General features: G+C 44.1%; 1 protein-coding gene across 2 annotated transcripts in view; it reads right to left on the minus strand.

Annotated features, from left to right (window-relative positions):
- The window catches only part of PHLDB1 (pleckstrin homology like domain family B member 1), a 283627-nt gene that overhangs the window by 199289 nt on the left and 69300 nt on the right, over positions 1-15038 (minus strand). For both annotated transcript variants that reach the window (XM_069741034.1, XM_069741030.1), the window contains exon 2: positions 4497-4664. The gene's annotated coding sequence lies outside the window, so the exon portion shown is untranslated. The remainder of the gene's footprint in view (positions 1-4496; positions 4665-15038) is intronic.

Consider the following 15038-nt stretch of genomic DNA (forward strand, 5'->3'; position numbering starts at 1 on the left):
TTCCTGGCACAGACAACGGAAAATCCTTGCAGAACACAGTGCCTGTGCTGGGAGGATTCACAAGTCTGCAGTCTGAGTAGCCACATCAGAGGCATCTGCGGACTGATGCCTGAGTATGAGGAGGAGAACGAAAGACGGCTACGAGACTTGCTCCTGTGTGCGTGGGACTTTGATGGTGTACCTGTGAGAAGTAGGCCACAAGAGTGAGCAAAGTGCCAAACAATCCACTACAGGGCATTGCTGCCGAGAGAGGTGACTGTAAGAGGGGCTGTGACTTCCATTGTCAGTGTGCATCAGACTGAAAATAAAGAGACACAGAGGCTGTGCCAGAGTAATAAAACGGGTGTTGTGCAGGTATTGCCAGCAGGTGAGTGTTGTGCAAAAGACAGTAAATGTTGCAAGGGTCTGCTCACTGTCGTACAATCTAATTGTCAACCTTTCTTCATGCTAAGGTGTTGCATCTTGTGATATTGTTGAAACCATCTAGCTCATTACCCCATGTAAGACTCTGCAATCATCAAGCTTGTGTCTTCATGTAAGACACTGTAACTATCTAACCTCCATGTGAGGCTCCTTGTAAGAAAAGTTGTTCAAACAACATCTGTGGGCAAATTCCTTCTTGCAGCATCCCTGAAAGGGCAACCATACCACCATTAAACTAAGCTCAACCTTAATTATTAGGGAAATAAAAGAAATTACGAGAATTTTCAAAATATAAAAGAAATCCAAAAATGAAAAAACATTAAACATTGGATCACAGATATCGAGGTATCATCGCGTTCAACTTCCTATTACCTGTATGCCCGTGTGTATGTCTTAGGAGAGTTGACCATACTGACAATTCCCTTTAAGCTTCCAAAATTGGATTGCTCCTTAAGAGGTTAACCAATCACTGATAATGATATTTAAAGAGAATGAGCCCAATTCATTCAGAAAAAAAATTAAACGTTGCATAATGGTGGCTCAACTCAAGACTGTGACAAAATTGTACAACTTTTGGCGTTCTCATGCCATTTGCACCCAACACCGAAAAAGTTGGGTGTGGTGATCGCTGCTCGTCAAATTCATGCAGGTACTGGAGTAGGATTTGTGGTGCATACTGAGGTGCACACCACTAGGCAAACCCTCCTCTTCATGAATCAAGCACCTCTGACTCCAACATATCACATCAAGACCAGCGTGAACAACACTGGTACTAATGAATCAGGCCCACAGTGTGAACAAAAATTGGTCTATTATATAAATCAGGTTTTTATGTATTGCAGGCACACAAAAATGATTGTCCCTGAAATGAGTCCCCTAACCTATCTGTTACCTTTATATTTGTACTTTACCTCCATAAAAGCCCTCAGCATTCACCCTTGTGGTTTTTCATAGTTTTCATCCTTATCTTCCTGCAAGAGTTTCCCTCTTCGTCTCCACACTACATGTCCCAATTGTAAACGTTGTATCTGTCCCACAGCTCACACATTCACTTTCTCAGTGTCTACCCACTCCACTTACAAGCTCCATCTCAAGAATTCCATATAGTCTCAAGTCGGATAAATTGCTGCGCGCAAACGCACAAATGAGGAGCTGGGAACATACACTGCTCACAAAAATAAAGGGAACACTTAAACAACAGAATATAACTCCAAGTAAATCAAACTTCTGTGAAATCAAATTGTTCACTTAGGAAGCAACACTGTTTGACAATCAATCTCACATGCTGTTGTACAAATGGAATAGACAACAGATGGACATTATTGGCAATTATCTAGACACACACAATAAAGGAGTGGTACTGCAGGTGGGGACCACAGACCACATCTCAGTATCAATGCTTTCTGGCTGATGTTTTGGTCACTTTGAATGTTGGTTGTGCCTTCACACTCGTAGTAGCATGAGACGGACTCTACAACCCACACAAGTGGCTCAGGTAGTGCAGCTCATCCAGGATGGCACATCAATGTGAGCTGTGGCAAGAAAGTTTGCTGTGTCTGTCAGCGTAGTGTTCAGAGGTTGGAGGCACTACCAAGAGACAGGCCAGTACACCAGGAGAGGTGGAGGGGGCCGTAGGAGGGCAACAACCCAGCAGCAGGACCGCTACCTCAGCCTTTGTGCAAGGAGGAACAGGAGAAGTACTGCCAGAGCCCTGCAAAATGACCTCCAGCAGGCCACAAATGTGCATGTGTCTGCACAAATGGTTAGAAACCGACTCCATGAGGATGGTCTGTGTGCCCGACGTCCACAGATGGGGGTTGTGCTCATAGCCCAACACCTGAACACCAGGATTGGCAAATTCGCCACTGGCACCCTGTGCTCTTCACAGATGAAAGCAGGTTCACACTGAGCACATGTGACAGACGTGACAGAGTCTGGAGACGCCGTGGAGAGCGATCTGATGCCTGCAACATCCTTCAGCATGACCAGTTTGGCAGTGGGTCGGTAATGGTGTGGGGTGGCATTTCTTTGGAGAGCCGCACTACCCTCCATGTGCTCGCCAGGGGTAGCCTGACTGCCATTAGATACCAAGATGAGATCCTCAGACCCCTTGTGAGACCATATTCTTGTGCGGTTGGCCCTGGGTTCCCCTAATGTAGGACAATGCCAGACCTCATGTGGCTGGAGTGTGTCAACAGTTCCTACAAGATGAAGGCATTGAGGCTACGGACTGGTCCGCCCATTATCCAGGCCTGAATCTGATTGAATACATCTGGGACATCATGTCTCGCACCATCCACCAACGTCACGTTGCACCACAGACTGTCCAGGAGTTGGTGGATGCTTTAGTCCAGGTCTGGGAGGAGATCCCTTGGGAGACCATCCACCACCTCATCAGGAGCTTGCCCAGGTGTTGTAAGGAGGTCATACAGGCACGTGGAGGCCGCATACACTACTGAGCATCATTTCCTTGTCTTGAGGCATTTCCACTGAAGTTGGATCAGCCTGTAACTTCATTTTCCACTTTAATTTTGAACATCATTCCAACTCCAGACCTCCGTGGGATATTAGTTGTGATTTACGTTGTTAATTTTTAGGTTTGATTATTCTCAACACATTGCACTATGTAATGAATAAAGATTTACAACTGGAATATTTCATTCAGTGATATCTAGGATGTGAGATTTTAGCGTTCCCTTTATTTTTTTTGAGCAGTGTATATGGTACTCTGACTATTGAAAGGGTTTTGTCCACTTCTCAGACAGGCCCTTCTCAAAGTCCAAGTTTCACTTCCAGTAAAATAATAACATCTATTGTCAAGATTATGTTGTCGGGTGTCCCAGGGCCAGGGGCTCCTACCATGTCCCTATCGCTAGGGGCGCCCTAATTTGCTTTGTTCCCTGGATTACTTTTTATGGTGAAGATGCCGGTGTCACATACAGTACCTTGCCTTAGGTCTTCAATCCGCCTTTAGTCTGTACCGGTCCTCCACCCAGGGAAAAGGAGAGTAGTAGGGTACCGTAATACATTAATCAGACTAACTAGGTAATACAAACAGGGATAAAGGAAAATACCAATCATACAAATATACTCACACATATCAAAGAGGAATGCACTGGGGAGTGGAGGAGGGGGTTAAACCAAAGTAGGAGAAGAAGATTAATTATCATACACCCAAAACCTTGCAACTGTCACAGATAAATCCACAAACGCCTTCTCAAATAACAACCAACAACCTCCAGCTATGTAGCAAAAATTAGCTCTGACAATGAGTGCTTGCCAGGGCCCAGAGTATATAAGAGATGGGAGTAGATAACAGTGAACAGGTGAGAGCCTTAATGCAGGAAAGCTTCCAGGAGCTCTCCACTGAGCAGATAAATCCCTGCACTGCTAAAGGAAACCTGTACAGTTTAATATGAAGGTAAAGTGCTTCTAATCAGTGCAGGAGTAGGAGAAATCAAATGCTGAAGTATTCTGGCTCCTCTCTGTCGCAGTAAACTCGTCACACTTATACTCAACTCTGGTGCCACTGTCGTTCCAGAAATGTAGGCACCGCCTCTCTTGGAGATCACTTAGTGTCATGGATGATTTATAGCAGCAGATGAGGAGATGCTAGTCTCATAAGGCAGACAGAGACCAGACATTGGCAAAGGGAGGTGTATAGAGTATGATCATGAGAATGATTCTATTAACAAGGTTTGAACCACTGATAAATCTTCATTTTTCAGTATTTTCTCATATGGAGCTGATGGGCCACAGTGCACCACTCTATTATCAGCCCAATTGTCACACCATATATATCACTATTCCTTCAGATGTATTACACCCTATGAACACAATGGAGTGAGATGAAAGCAGAGGTGGCTCCGGAGTGGAAGCTCATTTTGGAGTGTATTCAAATATCAAGACTATGGAAATACTTCTGGTAAGTTTTGTGTAGCTGTGACATTGAGTGTTTAAATATCAAACCTTCACTGTTCATAAGAAAAAATAAGAAAATATGGAAAATTCTCTATAACATACCATTAGAGTAAACTAACAGAGATAAATAATATTCAGGAAATTGTACTTACAGGTGAGTTGGCGCAGCTACAGGTGATTCTTTAGGCAAGCAATTGTTGTATTCTGATTTCTATAGGACACAGGCGTCTGATTGTGACCAGAAGGATGGATGGAAGTTTTCTCACACGCTCCTTGGAAAACATTCTGCTAGTTTAGTCCTCATGGCTCAAACCAAATACCTGCAAAAAAAATTAAAAACAGTAAAATAATAGTGAATTTTGTCCATACTTTATTTTCTTTATAATGGTTTTTATTTGTTTTAAGTTTTGGATCCTTTATCGTCTCTTTGTCCACATTTTTGTCTGTTTGTAATGAAAAGTTTATATGTTAGTTATCAATCCTGCCCTCTATTGGTGGAGATGTGCAAATGCAGATGCATCATAGTATAGGAGTATTCAGTTTGTGGGTAATGGCATGTGTTACAAGGTTTTCCTAAAGGGAACCTGTCAGTCGATTCATGCTGCCCAGATCTTGGGCAGCGTGAATCAGATACTGATGGCACATTTGCAGCGAATTTTGTCTGCTCTTGCGTTTCAGAGAAAACATAGGTGGAAGAATTGGCCGAGGAATATAGGGAAATATGTTACTAAACTGCTGTTGCCTTGGGCCAGCTTCTGACCTCACCGCTCTTGTTGATTGACAGGTCTCTTCCATGTGGTGGGGGCGCTGGACTAGTAACATCTTTCCATTTGGTCCCCTTCCAGAGCGTTTCAGAGAAAAACATACTGGGATGCAATCGTGTAGTCGGGCTCTGATTTATGCTGGGTTGGGCAGCATGAACCCACTGACAGGTTCCTTTTAAAGGAAGTCTGTAACGCTCCAAAACACTAATGGGCTTAGAAATTATTTTCTGTGAGCATAGCCTTTTTCTGGTTTGTGATGTATATAATCACAAACCAGAAACACTGCCATATTCTCAGAGACAAAGCTCATTTATAATGGATTGAGGCAAAATGAAAACCTGTTCTGGGTTAGGTGAATCACAATGTGAAATTCTTATATTGAGACCACTTACGGGATGTCCTGCAGACTCAAGAGGAGAGGGATCATCCAGGTTGTTCTCAGCACAGTGTCTGCATCTCTGATGGTATGGGGTTGCAATAGTACCTACAGCATGGACAGCTTTCACATTATAAAAGGCATTATCAGTGCTGAGCATTTTAAAAATATATTAAAATTTGAGAGTACTCAGTGGTTGATACCTTTTAATGGCTAACTTAAAACATGGTAACAAATTTCAAGCTTTCGAGACTAACTCCTGCCTACAGCAGGAAATGGCAGCAGAGTGGAGCTGCAGGGATCTGTCAGCTGCTTCCTGCCAGGCACTTTCTGTATGACACAGGCGTGCAGCTGGACGACATCAGCATTCAGCGCGTGAATGTATCATATAGAAAGCTGCCGGCGACGAAGATGCTGCAGTTGCGGGGGAACATGTGGAGAGGTGAATGGTGGTGTTTGTTTTTTTACAATACATTGGGGGGAAGAGGGTTAGAACAATGATTGTGGTGGTGGAGAGGACAATGATGGAGGTGGCGAGGAGGACAATGATGTAGTTGATGGAGAGGGCAATAATGGGCATGATGGGGAGACCAATGATTGGGGTGGTGGAGAGGGCAATGATGGAGGTGGTGGAGAGGACAATGATGGAGGTGATGGACAGGGCAATGATAGGGATGGTGTGGGAGAACAATAATTGGGGTGATGAAGAGGACAATTATGGAGATGGTGGGGAGAGCAATGATTGTCATGGTGGAGAGGGCAATGATGGAGGTGGTGGAGAGGGCAATGATGGAGGTGGTGGAGATGGAAATGATGGAAGTGATGGAGAGGGCAATGATAGGGGTGGTGGGGAGAACAATGATAGGGTGGTGGGTAGGGCAATGATGGAAGTGGTGGAGGAGAACAATAATTGGGGTGATGGAGAGGGCAATGATGGAGGTGGGAGAGAGGGCAATGATGGGTTGGTGGAGAAGGCAATGATGGAGGTGGTGGCGAGGGCAATAATTGGGGTGGTGGGGGAGAACAATGATGGGGTGGCGGAGAGGGCAATGATGGAGGTGGGGGAGAGGGCAATGATGAAGGTGTGGGAAGGCAATGATGGGGTGGTGGAGAGGGCAATGATGGAGGTGGTGGAGAGGGCAATGATGGAGGTGGTGGAGAAGGCAAAGATGGGAGGTGGAGAGGGCAATAATGGAGGTGGAGAGGGCAATGATGGGATGGTGAAGAGGGCAATGATGGAGGTGGTGAAGTGGGCAATGATGGAGGTGGTGGAGAGGGCAATGATGGAGGTGGTGGAGAGGGAAATTATGGATGTGATGGAGAGGGCAATGAAAGAGGAGGTGGAGAGGGCAATGATAGAGGTGGTGCGGGAGAACAATGATTGGCGTGGTGGAGAGGGCAATTATGGAGGTGGTGGAGAGGGCAATGATGGGGTGGTGGAGAGGGCAATGATGGAGGTGGTGGAGAGGGCAATGATGGGGTGGTGGGGTATAACAATGATTGGAGTGGTGGATGGTGGGGTAGAACAATGATTGGAGTGGTGGAGAGGGCAATAATGGATGTGATGGAGAAATCAATGATAGAGTTGGGGGGTACAATGATTGGGCTGTTAGGGAAGGCAATGATGGAGTTGGTGGGGAAGAGAAATACTTGGGGTTGTGGAGCAGGAAATAATAGGGATGGGGTGAGGACAATGATGGAGGTGATGGGGAGGGCTATGATAGGGGTGGTGGGGGAGAACAATGATTGGGGTGGTGGAGAGGACAATGATGAGGTGGTGGGGGAGAACAATGATTGGCATGGTGGAGAGGGCAATGATGGAGGTGGTATAGAGGGCAATGATGGGGTGTGGAAAAGGCAATGATGGAGGTGGTGGAGAGGGCAATGATGGGGGTGGTAGGAGAGAACAATGATTGGCGTGGTGGAGAGGACAATGATGGGGTGGAGAGGGCAATGATGGAGGTGTGGGGAACTGATGGGATGGTGGGGGAGAATGATTGGGGTGGTGGAGAGGGCAATTATAGAGGTGGTGGAGAGGGCAATGATGGAGGTGGATGGAGGTGGTGGAGATGACAATGATGGGGTGACTTCGGGGATCTTATTCACTTTGCTTATAGTGTAAAACTTTACATATATTCCTTATGTACTAAAGGGGAGAGTCACAGACTGAATAGTTTATATTATTGGGTGGTGGAGATTATCGTTAATGGGGGGCACAGTGCTGCTTATCACTTTATATTTTTAATGGTGCGTGTCTAATAGTATATTAATGGTCGGGTACATATCTGTATTCAGGGGGGAGACACATGCATGTATACAATGTATGTGACCTTGTTATTTTGCGAGCTGCGATGATCATCGTGACAAAACGAGTCGTGGCTGGGAGATGTCGACATGAAGGTCTGACCAGATGGAGAACAGCAGAAAATGACTCTAATCTGACGTCAGCGGTAAGTGCTTGGATGTAGATATTAATCTGTCTCCACACTGTGTGACGTGGAGTGATAATGTTTTTAGTAAAATCCCTTTTTCTACATTCTCACATTTGCGTGAAATGTCAGTCTGCTTCCAGGTTTTTTTATCAGATAGCACACGGGCTCATAGAGTTTTATAGGTCCATTGACACGTACAGTGCCTTGCGAAAGTATTCGGCCCCCTGGAACTTTTCAACCTTTTCTCACATATCATGCTTCAAACATAAAGATACCAAATGGAAATTTTTGGTGAAGAATCGGCAACAAGTGGAACACAATTGTGAAGTTGAAAGAAATGTATTGGTTATTTTAAATTTTTGAGGAAATTCCAAAACTGAAAAGTGGGGCGTGCAATATTATTCTGCCCCTTTACTTTCAGTGCAGCAAACTCACTCCAGAAGTTCATTGTGGATCTCTGAGTGACCTAATGTTGCCCTAAATGCCTAATGATGATAAATATAATCCACCTGTATGTAATCAAGTCTCAGTATAAATGCACCTGCTATGCGATAGTCTCAGGGTTCTGTTTGAAGCACAGAGAGCATCATGAAGACCAAGGAACACAACAGGCAGGTCCGTGATACTGTTCTGGAGAAGTTTAATGCCGAATTTGTGTACAAAATGGTTTCCAAAACTTTAAACATCCCAAGGAGCACTGTGCAAGCGATCATATTGAAATGGAAGGAGTACCATGCCACTGCAAGTCTACCAAGACCCGGCCGTCCCTCTAAACTTTCATCTCAAACAAGGAGAAGGCTGATCAGAGATGCAGCCAAGAGGCCCATGATCACTCTGAATGAACTACAGAGATCTACAGCTGAGGTGGGACAGTCTGTCCATAGGACAACAATCAGTCGTACACTGCACAAATCTGGCCTTTATGGAAGAGTGGCAAAAAGAAAGCCATTTCTCAAAGATATCCATAAAAAGTGTTGTTTAAAGTTTGCAACAAGCCACCAGAGACACACAGATCAGCAATCTGACACTATATAGTCATGTCCCACCCTGGGACAATGTAAAAAAGTAAAAAAAAATATTAGCATCTGTAAAAGTATTGTTAAAAAAAATTCCTAAATAAAGACAAAAAAAATATTGTTCCAATAAATACATTTCTTTATGTAAATTAAAAAAACAATAAAAGTACACATATTTAGTATCGCCGTGTCCGTAACGACCCGACCTATAAAACTGTCCCACTAGTTAACCCCTTCAACGAACACCGTAAAAAAAATAAATGAAAAACGAGGCAAAAAACAATGCTTTATCATCATACTGCCAAACAAAAAGTGGAATAATACGTGATCAAAAAAACGGATATAAATAAACATTGTACCGCTGAAAGCGTCATCTTGTCCTGCAAAAAATGAGCAGCCACACAGCGTCATCAGCAAAGAATAAAAAAGTTATAGCCTTCAGAATAAATCTATGCAAAAATAATTATTTTTTTATATAAAATAGTTTTTATTGTGTAAAAGCGCCAAAACATAAAAAATTATATAAATGAGGTATCGCTGTAATCGTACTGACCCAAAGAATAAAACTGCTTCATCAATTTCACCAAACGTGGAACAGTATAAACGCCCTCCCAAAAGAAATTCATGAATTGCTGGTTTTTGTTCATTCTGCCCAACAAAAATCAGAATAAAAAGCAATGAAAAAAAGTCATGTGCCCAAAAATGGTACCAATAAAAACGTTAACTCGTCCCGCAAAAAAACAAGACTTCATATGACTCTATGGACCAAAATATGGAAAAATTATAGCTCTCAAAATGTGGTGATGCAAAAACTATTTTCTGCAATAAAAAGCGTCTTTTAGTGTGTGACAGCTGCCAAACATAAAAACCCGCTGTCATGATCCAGTTCTGAATTTATGTTCAGCTGTTTTATCTCTGGACTGGTCATGTGGAAGTTAATCCCCTCTGCCTCACTTTGAAGCTGGCTGAGCTATTTAAAGGGACACTGTCACCTGGATTTGGAGGGAACAATCTTCAGCCATGGAGGCGGGGTTTTGGGGTTTTTGATTCACCCTTTCCTTACCCGCTGGCTGCATGCTGGCTGCAATATTGGATTGAAGTTCATTCTCTGTCCTCCGTAGTACATGCCTGTGCAAGGCAAGATTGCACTGTGCAGGCATGTACTACGGAGGACAGAGAATGAACTTCAATCCAATATTGCAGCCAGCATGCAGCCAGCAGGTAAGGAAAGGGTGAATCAAACACCCAAAAACCCCGCCTCCATGGCTGAAGATTGTTCCCTCCAAATTCAGGTGACAGTGTCCCTTTAACTTCTCTGCAGCCTGTGGGCCAGTGTCAGCTATAGTTCATGCTGCACGGTTTGAGCACCTGACCTGGATCCCTGTACTAGTGTTCCCCTTTGCCTCTGACTGCCTGCACCCGTTTATAACTTGTTCTGACCTTTGGCCTGTACCCCGACTCCATCTTACGTCTCACGTTTTGGTTACCACGTTCTGGGTAGGCTCTGACATCTTGCTTGGCTCCGACTATTCTCTGCTCGCCCCTTCTGTACCGCACTGCTATCTCCATGTATGACCTTGGCTTGTCTCACGTCTCTTTCTTTACCTGTGACACCTGTGTTGTTGTTCAGTGTTGCTGCGCTGTGTGCACAACCTCCTTTCCTTAACCAGCACAGCAAATGCAACGTGACACCCGCAGACCATTCCATCAAAGTCTGCATTCCAAAACGCCACTTCTTCCCTTCCGAGCCCCGCCGTATCAGCGTACTCAAGACAAATTGCACAACAACTTTTGGGGTTCAATTTTCCAGATACCCTTGGGAAAATACAAAACTGGTGGCTAAAATGTAATTTTTGAGGAAAAAAAATGATTTTTTAATTTTCACGGCTCTACATTATAAACGTTAGTGAAACAATTGGAGGTTCAAAGTGCCCACCACATCTAGATAAGTTCCTTAAGTGGTGTAGTTTCCAAAATGTGGTCACTTGTGGGGGGTTTCCACTGTTTAGGCACATATGGGGCTCTCCAAATGCGACATGGTGTCTGATCTCAATTCCAGCCAATTCTGCGTTGAAAAAGTCAAACGGAGATCCTTCCCTTCCAAGCTCTGCCATGCGCCCAAACAGTGGTTTACCCCACATATTGGGTATCAGCGTACTCAGGATAAATTGAACAACAACTTTTGGGGTCCAATTTCTCCTGTTACCCTTGGGAAAATAAAAATTGGGGGCAAAATATAATTTTTGTGAAAAAAATATGATTTTTTTATTTTTACGGCTCTTCATTACAAACTTCTGTGAAGCACTTAGGGGTTCAAATTGCTCACCACACATCTAGATAAGTTCCTTAGGTGGTCTACTTTCCAAAATGGTGTCACTTGTGGGGGGTTTCCACTGTTTAGGCACATCAGGGGCTCTCCAAACACGACATGGCGTCCTATCTCAATTCCAGCCAATTTTGCAAGGCGCTCCATCCCTTCCAAGCTCTGCCATGTGCCCAAACAGTGGTTTACCCCCACATATGCGGTATTGGCGTACTCATGATAAATTATACAACATCTTTTGTGGTCCAATTTCTTTTGTTACCCTTGGTAAAATAAAACAAATTGGATCTGAAACAATTTATTTTGTGAAAAAAAAAAGTTAAATGTTCATTTTTTTTAAACATTGCAAAAATTCCTGTGAAGCACCTGAAGGGTTAATAAACTTATTAAATGTGCTTTTCAGCACCTTGAGGGGTTTAGTTTTTAGAATGGTGTCACTTTTTGGTATTTTCTATCATATAGACCCCTCAAAGTGACTTCAAATGTGATGTGGTCCCTAAAAAAAATGGTGTTGTAAAAATGAGAAATCTCTGGTCAATTTTTAACCCTTATAACTCCCTAACAGAAAAAAATGTTGGTTCCAAAATTGTGGTGATGTAAAGTAGACATGTGGGAAATGTTACTTATTAAGTATGTTAACATATCTCTGTGATTTAAGGGCATGAAAATTCAAAGCTGGAAAATTGCAACATTTTCGCCAAATTTCCATTTTTTTCACAAATAAACGCAAGTAATATCAAATAAATTTTACCACTATCATGAAGTACAATATGTCATGAGAAAACAATGTCAGAATCACCAGGATCCATTGAAAAGTTCCAGAGTTATTCCCTCACACAGGGACAGTGGTCAGAATTGTAAAAATTGGCCCGGTCATTAACGTGCAAACCACCCTTGGGAGTAAAGAGTTAGTATATAAGGAGACCCGTGGAAGCGCTTGGTATTAGCGCGAAACGATCGTCGTCGTCTTGCCTGTCGCACTCCTACTTTCACTCCCTCCCTTGAACCGTGAAGATGATTTGCTGCATGTTCTAATAAAGGACGTTTGAATTGCCACTGATTGGTGAGTGCTATTGCGTTTTTTCTATTTTTTTTATTAGTATATAATGTACTCACTTTTTATGAATAGCACAGTCCCTTGGTATATAGTGTACTCACTTATGTATAGCACAGTTCCTTAGTATATAGTGTACTCACTTATTATGTATAGCACAGTCCCTTAGTATATAGTATACTCAATTATGTATAGCACAGTCCCTTAAAATATGGTGTATTCACTTGTTATGTATATTATATACATGTTATTATGTATAACACCATCCTTAGTTACATACAGTAGTTTGTTCTTTTATTATGTATAAGGCTGCCGTCACACTAGCAGTATTTGGTCAGTATTTTACATCAGTATTTGGAAGCCAAAACCAGGAGTGGAACAAATAGGGGAAAAGTATAATAGAAACATATGCACAACTTCTGCATTTATCACCCACTCCTGGTTTTGGCTTACAAATACTGATGTAAAATACTGACCAAATACTGCTAGTGTGACGGCAGCCTAACACTGTCCCTTATTGCATGCCATCCTCTCTAGTTATATTTGATGCCGTCTCTTATTATGTAGCTTTCTCTGCTGTTACAAACAGCACTGTATGACGCTACCAAGGAGGTGGAGCAAGAGTGGACCCTCTGGACTGAGGAAAGGATCTACCTCCGGGCGAGCGGGCCTAGTGGTACCGACCCCTATACAGGAACCGTCAGGAGCAGGCCCAGAGGTCGCCAAACCACAGTAGCTAATACAGAGAGGGACGGCTCAGAAGGAGGGAAGGGGATGAGACAAAAAACAAAGAAAGTACTGGGGACAGTAATACGGGAAACAGGACGACTGGAACAACTGCAACGGAAAAAAACACGCTAAAAGGAACCGGAAAACAGGGAAGCTGGAACGAAGACTGATCTGTAGGGAAAGAGAGAAAGAGGATTAGGGGAGACGAACGATAGGAAATGCAGCAGAGGCGGAGGAAAGCACGGACACAGGATTACGCAGGAAGACGTGAATAGCACGGGAATGCGAGACACTAGAGAACAAAGGGGCCAGAGACTTAAGCAAAAAGCAAATGACAATCACGCGCCACCATGCGGGGGAGATGGCCTGATATACCAGATACCTCACCCGGATTGGCTGTAGGAGATCATCGGATTCAGATATCCAACAGCTGAAGGACTGTAGCGCGTGCACCCTCTAGAGAAGCTAGGACGCTTGCGAAGGAGACGGATCTCAGAAGCAGAGCCAGAACCAGGAAGCTGAGGAGCACCGAGAAGAGGAGCACGCTGGGAACCGGAAGTATGAAGAGACGGCGCTGCTGCAGAGGCAGGAGGAGCGCGACGGGACCCTGGAGCTGAGTGGCAGGAACAAGCAGGAGGAACAGCCGCAGAAGAAGCAGGAGGAGCGTGCCGGGACCCTGGAGCTGAGCGCCGGCAGTAAGTAGAAGCGCCGCTGCTGATAGCAGCGCTGCTAACAGTACCCCCCTCCTTACGACCCCCCTCCCCAAACTTGAGAGAAATTTGTTTAGAAGACAAGGAGCATTGATATTCTCTTCCTCAGGACCGAAACTCTTCCAATCAATCAAGAAAAATTCCCTCCCACGAACCTTTTTCATGGCTAAAATATCCCTCACCTCAAAAACGTTATCGGCTCGGACGGATTGAGGAGAGGTACAGGAAGAAGGATGGAAGCGATTAAGGATAACAGGTTTGAGTAGAGACACATGAAAGGTATTGGGAATATGGATCGAGGCAGGCAACTTCAGCTTGTAAGCGGCATCATTGACTCGACTCAGAATCTCAAAAGGACCGATGTAGCGAGGACCAAGTTTATAAGATGGAATCTTGAGTCTAATGTATCTTGAAGAGAGCCAGACCTTATCGCCAGGTAAAAATTGAGAAGAATCCAAACGCCTTTTGTCGGCATGTTTTTTCATTCTAACAGATGCCTTATTGAGTGCTTCTTTAACCTCCCTCCATATAGTAGAAAACTGCAAAGTCAAAGAATCAGCAGCCGGTACTCCAGAAGTAGAGGAAATCGGAAGAGGCATATTCGGATGCTTTTCAAACACCACAAAGAAAGGAGACTTAGCAGAAGATTCACTGGAATGATTATTGTAGGCAAACTCAGCCAAAGGCAGAAGACTAACCCAATCACTTTGGTGGGCATTAGAGAAGTGTCGAAGATAGGCAGCCACAATTTGATTCGTTCGCTCAGCTTGACCGTTGGTTTGAGGGTGGTAGGCAGATGAAAAATCTAGAGACACCTTCAAGAGTTTGCATAACGCCCTCCAAAAGTGAGACGTAAATTGTACTCCTCTGTCGGACACGATGTGTTGTGGAAAACCGTGAAGTTTGAAGATGTTCGAAATAAATACCTTCGCCAATTCTGGAGCCGAGGGTAGACCGGCAGGGAAGCAAAATGGGCCATTTTAGAGAACCGATCTACTACTGTAAGTATGACAGTACAGCCTGAAGAACTTGGTAGATCGGTGATAAAGTCCAAGGCGATATGCTGCCACGGGGCGGAAGGAACTGGAAGGGGAAGCAGAGCGCCACAGGGTAATTGTCTTGGCACTTTGTTCTTGGCACAGGAAGGACAAGAAGCAACGAACTCTTCGACATCCTGACATAACGTTGCCCACCAATAGTAGCGGGCGATAAGAAGGAAAGTCTTCTTAATCCCCGCATGGCATGCCAATTTTGAAGAATGTCCCCAGCGAAGCACTGTTTCTCTGTCAC

The sequence above is a fragment of the Ranitomeya imitator genome, chromosome 10 (genome assembly GCF_032444005.1).
Source record: "Ranitomeya imitator isolate aRanImi1 chromosome 10, aRanImi1.pri, whole genome shotgun sequence".
NCBI classification, from domain to species: Eukaryota; Metazoa; Chordata; class Amphibia; order Anura; family Dendrobatidae; genus Ranitomeya; species Ranitomeya imitator.